The 10,511-nt window shown below is 37.5% G+C and overlaps 1 long non-coding RNA gene across 1 annotated transcript; it reads right to left on the bottom strand.

Annotated features, from left to right (window-relative positions):
• Nucleotides 1-311: 311 nt before the first annotated feature.
• On the bottom strand, nucleotides 312-9,547 carry LOC139149943 (uncharacterized). The gene is made up of 3 exons (XR_011556173.1): nucleotides 9,434-9,547; nucleotides 1,317-1,558; nucleotides 312-558 (listed from the first exon to the last, which is right to left on the bottom strand). It is a non-coding gene; the product is annotated as an uncharacterized lncRNA (long non-coding RNA).
• Between the last annotated feature and the right edge of the window lie 964 nt (nucleotides 9,548-10,511).

Below are 10,511 nucleotides of genomic sequence, written 5' to 3'. Positions count from 1 at the left end.
ACGCGTAATATTGCATGTTTCGATCCGCTATGGGAGTTTACGATGCATCATAGCCATCTGATTTTCACTGTAATAGAATAAATACGTTACATTGCAGAACTGGCTTCAGAACTAGGCTTGCAAAGACGTATTCACTGTTTTATGGTCTATACAGAGCGCAGTAACGCTGTTCGCTAACGCTCTTGAAATCCCTCCTTATAGTAAGTGTTTGTTAATACTGACTTGCAGATTTTTCGCGTTACATCATAAAAATTCGTCGTTCACCAGCTACTCCTGAAAAAAGAATTTACAAAAATTAAGCTGTGACTTACCTTTATTGGTCGTTTCTTTGCTGACTCTGAGTCTACGTTTAGCTCGGGAAGCCCCCTCTGCAAGCGTTTCATCTGTATTTTACATTTGATCTCTTCCTTCAAAATCGACGTAAGGCAGATTTGCGATGACGTTGCCATCGCGGCGTCCGCGTCCGGGCCAAGGCGGCCATTTTGTTCTGTGTCGTGTCGTGTGCCGTTGTTGACAACGGGACGTGGGTCTGACTCAGTTGAGCTTAAAAATGACATTCTGCATAAAAATTGTAATACCGAAGGTCGATAATTTATATTGTTCGCGCTATTTATATTATGCTCTAAACTCTGCTTTGTAGAAATGTTGTGTCACATAGTAAACAAATTGTTTACACGGATTCCGATGACCAAATATGGTTCGCGCGTTGCATGAAAACGTCAATACTACAATTCAACTATAAGCGAATACGCACAATAAGTTAAACCAGAAAATCAACAAAGCCCGGGCACGTTTTCCTTGTAATAAATGAATGAATGCTCTATACAGTAAATTAGCCAGATACATTTTGATTTGCTATAATTCAATCAGGATTCATGACAAATTTATTCGAAGACAAGAGGAAGTTAACATTTCAGCCATTTTTTTCTGGTGTGTAAGAAGTTTAGTCAGAATGTCTTATTTTTTTTAATTTTAAAGGACATGCTAAAACCTTTTACAACCTTTTAAGAAACTCGGAATTTGATCTAGTCTTTTTTTGTAAGTCTACATGTCATCTTTAAAGAATACCGTTAAATCATAGTTCAACCTGTACACATAAAAATCCGTCGTTTGTAATGTTGCTATTCATGCCGGTAAAATGCAGTCTGTAGGCAATGTGCAATACTTTGGATTCTGCCTCGTTTATATAACACGACAATTTCTGACGCGAAGGTAATAAAAGAAGGAAGAAGTTACAAACGGGAATATTTTCCCCACATACATACCCACTAGTATCGTTGGCAAAATTTGAACGCTCGATGATTTAAATCACTTACCTTGTGTTTGAGCGTTTGGTAATTCAATGACAGCGAACACCGTTAACTAGGCAGAGAATAAGACTTCAGTACTCAAAACATAAGTTTCGCTTCTAACCGGTTGTTGTTGATACGATGTCATTCGCTGATGTCTGTACGACTATCACTTTCATCAACAACAGCGACTTTATGTAGCAAAGGCTGAGTGAAAATCGGGAATCTTGACGTTGCCTGTTTTCCCGAAAAAAATTACCTTCAATGTACTGCAATATAAAAGAGGGGATGTCCAGTCAGAATCTATTGTTCGGCATATATATTAACAAATTTCCTTTTATGGATATTATGAGGGTACACGTGACTCGTTCGAAAGTAAAATTGATGAATCGTTAGGGGCCACACAGGTACGGATACGACCGGTTTCAAACTTTAATATCTTCAAGTTTTGTTAACTTTAACTGCTGCTCCGACCAAATGAAAATGACCAAAACGAAATCACGTGACCAATACAAGAGGGAGAACGGTATATGCGTCTCTGTCTGAGCTTATGTTCTTTCAAGCCCTGAATGCAAGGCCCTGTACAAAAGTTTTACATCTGATGTGACGCAAACGTGGAAATTGTCATCTATAAAATAACATCGTACACTCACTCTTTTTCATCGGTCAAGGTAGCGCCATATTTACACTGCCATCACAAAACTACCCCATCAGTCATTATCTGTGTACATCTGGTCTGTACTTTTTCCACTGACAAAATACTTGCATTTAAGTCAACTTGACCACGACTTTCACTGACCTTGATGACACGGTGTTGTGTTGTGTTTTGTGTCACGGTTTGTTTGTGTGTGCGCGCGCCTGCGCGTGCGTACAATACGCCCAGCAACCAATGTAGCTCCCTAGCCAGGAACTCCTCTACTGTTACACAATGGGAGTAAACCTGAACAAAATTATGAGGTCTTTAACACTCAGCAAAGAGGCTGAATGTGAGGCCAATCAATGATGCGGACAAAAGAAGGATATGTGTCCTTTGAGGCGAAATTGCTCAGCTTCTGTTTCAGTTTCATCGGCAACGGATTTGCAGTTGGTCACAATGTGCGGTTAATAACCCTGTATAGATTTTCTTGCAGTAAACGTGGCTTGTTCGAAAGAACGATTGAATCACTCGGCAGTCATACAGGTATGACGAGTATTTCCTTACGTATATCACAGTCCCTCGCATTAATATTACAAACGACAAGCTATATTGAGTGAAATTTCCATTCGATTTATTGGTATTGAGTGCAGTCAGGTGATTCATACAAAGATACCCGGATGCCGTACATGTATCCGTACGATTATTGAGCATTGTAGGAAAGTCCCGTTAACTTCGTCCTTCAACTTTCATGGGACGCTTGCAATCATACATAGTGTAAATATAGTGTAAACAATATATATGAGTGTATACCGATCTATATTCATGAGAACTTTTTAGATTCTGACCATTCATATCTGACGTTGAATATTCCCGTTCTACTAATGGCTTTCCAACGCACCGTAGATTCTCTAATTTCAAGAGGACTAACATCTTGGGACAATGATCAAAGTTGACCTTCATGCCATTCCAGGGGCTTACTTGTGTAATATGTTCTATGATTATTGTTTTTCTACACTCAAGGATCATGTTCCTCTTCTTCATGTAAAAAACAGATCCACCATGGTTTGATTACGAGGTTTTTGACCTTTTAAAAACAAAGAAAGCGTATTGGAAATCATTGAAAAAAAATTCATCCTTAAAACAATCGGGAAAGGTACGGTCAAATTAGACCCACTCTAAAAAGGCGGGGCAAAGACAATTACACTCGTAATATTAACTCCATTGCAGGCGATATACCAACCGAACAGAAGCGACTTTGGGAACTGCACTGCTACAGTCCCATACGTGTATAAATTGTCCCCCTCAGTTCCTACATACAATACAAAATACAGGCCAGCTCAGACTTTGAAAAAGTGGATTTATTCAGTAAATTTTTCAACTCAGTTTCAAAAAAACCATACTGCTGATTGTATTCCCACTATAATTGACAACCAATTTTCTATTGATATTGATGACGATGGTTTAAGGAAAGAATTGCTTTGCAAGCATCAGCAAAGTTATTGGATGTGATGGCATTCCCAGTATATTTTTGAGGGAATATGGTTATGAACTAGCTTTTCCAATTCCATTTTCAAATCAGGAAGTTGTTCAAAAGTTGAAAATTACAGACCGATCTCCATTTCACCTTGTCTGTCTAATATTTTTGAAAAGATAGTTCACAAATAACTTTCACACCATGTTTCTAATGTCATATCTACCAATCACCATGGCTTTGTTCCTGGTAGATCTTGTATCACTAATTAATCTATTCTCATGAGAGATCTCCTCTTAGCAATTAATAGCAAATCACCATCTGATATTATATATAAGGATTTTGCTAAAGTATTTAATAGTATTAATCATCAATTACTACTTTAAGTTGACGTTTTTGGATGTTCAGGGCACTTATCTGAAATGGTACAATTCCCATCTTCATAATAGTCTAAACAGTGATTATAACAATGCCATTTCTGAGTGGACACCTGTTGTTTCGGGTGTTCCATTCGGATAATGACTCTTTAACGCTAAAATCTGATATCAATAGACTCGTCAGCTGGTCTGACACTTGGTTATTGAGTCTCAATCCTACAAAATTCAATGTTACGTTCTTGTATTCGGATACAAAATCGATACCCATGCATCAATTAGAGTCAATAGCATTAGAGATCTCGGTGTTATTATTGATTAACTTTTTACGAGCGTATGGGTAGCGCTACTCAGGGTGCGAGAAATAGAGGAATAGCCATTGTATAAACAATGAGCATGTTTTAAAATTGTTGTTCTTAACCATGGTAAGGTCTAAACTTGAATATGCTTCTGTTTTGTAGAATTGTAAAGTAAACATCAGTCTGACAGAATTTTTAATATTTCTTCATAAAAGAACCACTGGTTTTTACAGTGACGACATTAACTTATTGCAGTCATTAAAAAACTAGAATGATTATTTTATATTTTGATACAAATGTGCAAAACTTTAAAGCTTAATATCAATACCCCGACTTCTTTGTTCAGTCTTCATGCAACACGGTCTTTAACTCGGCGTACTGCTTTGTTTTATGTGCCATTCGAAAGAGTAATTTGTGTTCGTGACTCTCCATTTAGCAGAATTCCGAGACAATGTAATTCCCTTTTGAACGCTTACAGTGACATGGATATTTTTTCTGTTACAGCTTATATATATATATATATATATATATATATATATATATATATATATATATATATATATATATATATATATATATATATATATATATATAAACCAATTCAATCAAGTCACCGTCTTTTTCACCGTTCCAAATTGCGTCACACACCACACCACACACACACACACACACACACACACATATATATATATAGATAGATAGATAGATAGATAGATAGATAGATAGATAGATAGATAGATAGATAGATAGATAGATAGATAGATAGATAGATAGATAGATAGATAGATAGATAGATAGATAGATAGATAGATAGATAGATAGATAGATATAGATAGATAGATAGATAGATATATATATCACAAAAACCGTTTCATCAAGGAAGCAAAATGCGAAATTGTATTCTTACGGAAAGTTACACAAATTAACATTATTTTGTCAAGATACAACTGGCATTAATTAGAGGTTATAAACGGCAAGCGAGGGTATTTGGTTGCGGATATAAGACCTCTGGGGTGAAAATTAGCATATTTGGCGGGAAATAATCACCGAGCGAAGCGAGGTGATTATTTCACCCAAATATGCTAATTTTCACCCCAGAGGTCTTATATCCGCAACCAAATACCCGAGCGCACCGTTTATAACCTCATTATAATATGTTGAAGTTAAAAACAAGTGGACAATTTCGTTATTTAGGGCCGAAGTTGGAACGACAGTTCAGGAGCGCCCAGCCTCATACAAACTTAAAAAAGAACGTTTCAGAACGCGCGCGCGTGCACAGTTGCATTCATAAACTACGGTTACGCAACGCATCGATATCGCGATTAGACATCGAACTTGAAGAATTTTTTCTTTAAAAAAACGCTCATAAAACTTTAAAAAATTGTGGTGTTGTTACACAGACTCCGCTGCTTACAGAAACTCTTCATATTTTGGTTCGTCAAGCTGCACTAGCCTAAAATTTAACGATCAAAATCAATCTGAAGCCATAGACTTGTTCGACATTACGACGCGTTGAACTCTCAAGTTGGCGTTCGAAATTTGCGCGAGCTCAAAAATGTTACGCGGCGCGCAGGTCTTCTTGTTGAGAATTTCGCTGATCACTGCGTCTCACGTGACTAGCTAGACGCAGCACGAAGTAAGACGCAGATACGGCAAACCGCCATTTTGAAATGAGACAGTTTTTGGTCTCCCGGAAGTTGTTGATTGCGCATGCCCGCACATAGTGCATCATTTTTTATCGCGTGCTTTTTAGTCTAGTCTGGTACCTGCCAATATTTCAAAACTTGTAAGAATGTTAATTAAATCCTCGATTAAATTCTAGCCACGTTCACTGTGATAATTTTAGCTTTACTTCAAAGTAAAATTGAACAGCCAATGACAGCGCCCCATGATTCAACCAATCAGATTTCGTAATTCGATACATGGCGGTTTCCCGTTACCTGCCTCTTTGTGCTTGTCACTGAGGCGGGGACCAGCCAAGTTGAGAATATAAACCCCGGCTCCAGCCAATCAGATTGCCGGATTCCAGCCAAGCATATTATAATAGATTAAAGAGGAAGTCCAAAATCCCGTGTTTTCGCACCAGTGCTTTTTGAAATTGACTATGTACCTGATGTTACTCCTTTTTTCTCCTGTGAAAGTTGTGTCCATTTAATCAATTTGGTTAGAGATTAAGCTGATAAACACTGCCCGTTTAATCAGTGATAACCACACGGTGTCAAAATTGTTCATTCAACTTGTTAATTTTCGTTCATTGAAGCATACACCGTTTGTGATTATTCGATGAATGGCATCTTCATGACATGTTCTGAATTTTATGTGTGACTTTAACGTATAAAATGAAATGTAACTTTTTGTTTTTAATTATGCATTCGTGGTAAAGTTTCCTGAGGCATTCGAACATCTGTATAGCGGTAATGTTGATCTGCACTTGTTTGCCAGCCCGATGAATTATATCAATATTAATGTTGGAATGGTATTTCGAGCTAACCACTGTTATAACCACTTTGCACTTCCGTAAAATCAAAATCTGGAGATCACGTTTAACCACTTCTCTCTCTCTCTCTCTCTCTCTCTCTCTCTCTCTCTCTCTCTCTCTCTCTCTCTCTCTCTCTCTCTCTCTCTCTTCATCATGCATGCATACATACATTTATACATCTTACCACGAACCATGACACATGCACACATAATACTTGTACATATTAAGTGCCTATAGACTATGTCGACATGTCGTTGCTGTACCGATTGACCTTGATTTTCCCCGTTTCCGTCGTAGGGATACAAATACACCGATGTGCAATATCCTGACACCATGACACATTTTGTTCTGTACCGCAGTGTGACAGTCACCTGATCTATCTAAAATAGCAGTACTATGTTTTACCCCCTCCCCCGTAATTTTCTCAGTAAGAGGGATTTTCCAAAGGCAAGTTAGTCACGCGCTCTCCATTATACTAATGAGGTCATGTGGAAACAGGATAATTTAACCTTGACAAAGAGCTACATGCATGATGCCGGGAAATAAAACCAATGTGATACTGTCACTGTGAACGTTGTTCGCATTGCATAAAATTTTATGTCGTCAATTTAATTACGCCTCACGTGATATGCGCAAGACAGGGAAGAAACTTACACAGGTGTCATTTATGACGGAACGTATCTTCACGTAAAATCGCCATTTACGTTCGCTTTACAGTAGGTGATTTCAAAAATGCCGTTTTGAAAAACAACTCAAACAAACCATGCATCGTCTTTGACAGAAAAATTCTCCGGGTCGTCGTCCGTATGGCATGCCGACGAAACGAGGTAACAATGACCTTGATTTTAGAAATGTACAGTTTTTTACATTTTTTTTCAGGATTTATTGCCACTTAAATTTGAAAGAAGAGCTAGCAATTGAACGGAAAAGTGTCTCCGACGACATCAATTATATTCAACTTTCGGCTCAATGACAGTTTTCTCAACAATGGACCGATGGCACATGATAGATGCATCATCTGAAAGAGCGCCCATAATGCCGCCGATACAACGAAAATAAGTCTTACTATATGCAAATCAGCTTTAATGTGTTTTTAGCAATAAAAATCACGAGATAATTCGTTCAGTACGGACAAGAAAACACCTTCCTTAATTTTCAGACAATGCTGTTATAAATTGTTCAACCTCAAGACTTACTAAGCACCTATCGCGCTTTTAGGTTTGTTTCTAAATAAAGAATATCACGTGCGCGACACCGGTTTCTGTAGGGGGCGTTGGAGAAAGTTTATATTTTTGTGGCTGAGTAAGTTTCTTTTAGTCATGATCCTTCATGTTTATTTTTTCCGTTCTAACGGTAGAAATGTGACGTCATTTGGAATTAACCCTATCAACAGTGGCAGTTGTCTGATTGTATTGGTCAAGGTTACCTGTTTTGTTCGTCTTATCTAAAGGAATCGAACCGAATGTAATGAAATAGAATGTAATGAAGTAAAATTACAATTAGGAAATAAAAACAAGAAAAGTAAAATAAAGTAAAATAAAATAAAATAAAAATGAAGTGTCGTCCCCATTGATTCAAAGTTTGCAAGCAGGGGATGCATATCGTACTAAACCTGTTTTGTGATAGCTCAAGTGGACCTCGAAGACATTCATGTCGATTGTTTGGAGAAGAGCTGTACACAGGTCACCTCAGAGAACATCGTACTTGTTTTTTTTTGCTATCGATACCTTTGTACGGGGATTTTCCAACAGCGAACGCCACATGGTGTACTCAGTAAAAATAGGGTCATCTGAGGACACGGGGTCGACCTTGACTGGGTCTACTACTGTCAGTTTTCAGTTGATTTACTCTTGTGTTTGTTTCGCGATCGGGGAATCTCTTTCCTATACAGCTGATTGTTTATTTATGTTTCGCAATAAATTTGAAAGATGTTGGCATAAAAATTGAACTTGTTGGTCAGATATTTCAATAATATGGATCAATTATATCAGCCTTGCACAATTGTGCAACGCCATGCCTACTCTGCTGATACTGTAAACCCGCAAATCACAACTTTCTGCGTCGTGGTTTAATTGTTACAGACATACGTATGACAACGTAGCCGCATCTATCTGCATCACCAGTGAAATTGTCACTCTTCCGATGATTGTCAGTTGCATATCTTCGCAAGATCCTAAAATAGTTACAACAACACATGCAACTTGCCCTCCTGAATGAATGAACTTCAGCTGTACAATATCAGAATCGTGCCAGTGCCGAAACAAAAGTAAGTCGTCATAGGTCATAATTATCTAGAGAGGCAAAACAATTTACCTTTCAAATACAAGGCTGTTACAATTTTTCCTGTAAAATATGTTTTCAAAAATTATCGGCGTCGTTTTGAGAAGTGGTTTCTCTCAAGATATGGAGCTGACTACTTTCAATAACTGTTTCGTCTACTTGGATAGCTCCCTACTGTCAAATATCCACGCGTCAATTTTCGTTCCCGACATGTGTGCAAGTGAGGAAACATATAGGAATTCCCCTCAAACTTCATTCATCGTCAATCGTGTAAATTGATTTATGTTTATTCTATAACATCGCAACTTATGAGATTTTGCTTTTGCAATTTAGTATACACCGTAAAAGTTTCCATTTTAGAGCCCATTTAGAAAAATCATACATTTTTCGGTAATATTACATTATGCAAACATCTTCACCAAATTATACAAGGTAGATAGGGTTTAACTTGGGAGTGCAACATGGAATAGCGGACTTAAGTGGACTACATTTGCATGCGTTCTGTGAATTCCATACACCCGGACTCCCGACACAAATGAAATAATAAAATATAAAACGCAGTAACATAAGATAAAATGGAACAAGATGAAATAAAATTTCGTACCTGTTAGTTAGAAGTGTGTGGGCAGGGGACGCATGTCTTTCTCAAAGTTTTTCTAGGAGTGGGCCAAGAGACGTCATAGTAATTAGTTGGAGATAGCCTTGGCATACTACCTATAACATAAAACTGGTATTTTCCCCGTTTTCTATACTTTTGTGCGGGGATTTTCCAACAGCGAATGTCACGTGTGCAAGCTATAAGAAGGGTCACCTAAGGACACGGAGTCGACCTTGACATGGCCTATTTCACTCAGTCAGTCAGTTATAAAATCCTCTATTTTTTGTTTCCTTGGGTGAATGATTATTCTTGACGGTTGATTAAATAAATGTTTTGCACTAAATTTGAAAGATTTTCGCCACTGAAATTTGAATTGTATGTCAGATAAGCTCAACAGAGGGTGCAACAGTTTCACCACCCTTGCACGTACCAATATTAGTGGAACTGATATAGGTTACCCGCAAATCACAAATGGCTAAATTGATACAGGCATATGTAGCACAAAGTAGAGACATTCACCTGCATTTCTTTACAACAATTTTCACACTTTACACAGCTTCACGAGATATTACAGGGGTTACGACAACAAATATAAACTTACCATTTGAATGAATGAAGATCAAATGTATAGAGTTTAGAATCGTCGTGATGCCAAAATGAAATTAAGTCGTCGCGGGTCTCACTTCAAATCACAGTATAGAGGTAAAACACTTAAAAGGCAATTAGGAATTTTCCCCATAAAAATGTGGTTTTTACAGATTAATGATGTCTTTTTAGTGATGTATCCTAACATATGGAGCACTTTCAATTACTGTTCTGTGTCTCTTTGAATATTTCCCTCAAATCCTGAGGGCAGTTTTTGTTTGTGACGTGAGAAGATATTTTAGGAAGAAACGAAAGGGGAGCCTTAAAGATTTTTTTCATTTTAGAATGCCGCATCCATTTAATAATAATTTTGATCATTATCAACATCTTAACCTACGAGGTTTCCGGTTCACTTTAGGGCCTACTTTTAAAAAAATCTGTTTATATTTGGCACAAAATTGTTCACAAAAGTGTACAGGGCACGATTTAAGGGCACATT

The sequence above is a fragment of the Ptychodera flava genome, chromosome 14 (genome assembly GCF_041260155.1).
Source record: "Ptychodera flava strain L36383 chromosome 14, AS_Pfla_20210202, whole genome shotgun sequence".
NCBI lineage: Eukaryota > Metazoa > Hemichordata > Enteropneusta > Ptychoderidae > Ptychodera > Ptychodera flava.
The sequence above is the reverse complement of the archived record's forward strand: the minus strand, read 5'-3'. Positions and strand labels throughout refer to the sequence as shown.